Below are 1,402 nucleotides of genomic sequence, written 5' to 3' on the forward strand. Positions count from 1 at the left end.
TCTCTCCGCCCTTCAGTTAATCCTGCATGTGTTTATCAGCCAGGTTGGCACAATAAACTTTAACTAACTCACTTACCTAGCAGCACTTACCCGTTTAGTCCTCAGCATTTGTGACCGAGGGGCACACCTTCTACAAGACCCCATTGCTCTCCCTGCAGTTAGGGATGGAGTAGTGTAGTGTCCCCAGCCCCACCCCTTTACACCTTTAGACTTCCAGTGTGGCCCCCTTGTATCCCCAGTGTAGCCGTCAGTGTATTCCCCAGCCAGTTCAGATGAGGTGCCAAGTGCTGCCCCCCAGCCCCCAAGTCAGAAGTCTACCATTGGGATTTCTCAGGAACTTGGTGGCTTTGCTCCCATCGCTGGTCTGTTGCACTCCCCGCTTGGTTTGTTCCCATGTGGGTGGGGCAGAGTGGCCACACTGCCCACACTGTATCTCCAGTGCTGTCCTCGGCAGCACTGTCATCTAGGGCAGGTATGCCGTGTCTCAAGCTGAGGCCGGCCATGCGGTCCTCTCTGTAGACAAGCTGCTCTGAGCAGGGATGTCGTCTTCAAGGCTTGGCGCACCGGATGAGGTCTACTCTCTCTTCCTTTCCTGTGGAGACATCAACAATCCCCTCCCCTTGGGTGGATTGGTGCCCTGGGTGGAGCGATATTTTCTCCTATCACAACGATGTACCTGCTCCTTCTGTGAGGCTACCAAGGGCTGTCGCACAGGAATTTCACTAGGAAACCTTCTCCCATCCACTCTGCAGCCCTGACCTTGGCCCTTCAAGCTTCTTTTTGTTCCCCAAACTCAAACAATCTTGAAAAGAGACATGATTGGAATGCTTCAAGGATGCTTCAGCTGCTCTTTTGATGTGGTGTACATGGAAGAGTGAAGAATTCCTCGTGGATGGCTTAGAGAGGTGGAAACAGTGCCTTCCGAAGTGGAGAGACCAGGATGAAGATGTATTGAGATTCTGATTAATTGCTGTTAACACCATCCTTAGGGTGGCTAAGGGAGTTTCATATTTTCTTTAGACATCATTTGGCACTGGAGCTCTTGCAGGACAACTTTGATGCTGTAGGAATTCTGCCATTTTGCTAACATGGATACGGCTCTTGGGTCCAGCACTCCATTAGAACGATGAACTCCATTCTTTTTCACTATTGTTACAAATCTTACAAAGGGACGGTGCTTTGGGATATTTAGCTCCACATTCTATTTTAAGGCTGTGTGCCCAGTATTTGTAAATTGCCAGTGCTGCCTTTTTGCAGCACTGTCATTTTAGAAGAGATTTAGCTTTAAATGGCATTGATGGGGGGGGAAAAGACTAGGAAAATTATGCCTAGGAATTTCTGTCCATGACAACGATACATCAGCCCATTCTTCCAGGGTAGCAAGGGCTGTCCTCAGAGACTT

At 49.3% G+C, this 1,402-nt stretch overlaps 1 pseudogene; it reads right to left on the reverse strand.

The window, feature by feature from the left end:
- Positions 1 to 985: 985 nt before the first annotated feature.
- The window catches only part of LOC115871338, a 19,881-nt pseudogene continuing 19,464 nt past the window's right edge, over positions 986 to 1,402 (reverse strand).

The sequence above is a fragment of the Echinops telfairi genome, unplaced genomic scaffold (genome assembly GCF_000313985.2).
Source record: "Echinops telfairi isolate 266 unplaced genomic scaffold, ASM31398v2 ScPeMD7_5592;HRSCAF=6446, whole genome shotgun sequence".
Lineage (NCBI taxonomy): Eukaryota > Metazoa > Chordata > Mammalia > Afrosoricida > Tenrecidae > Echinops > Echinops telfairi.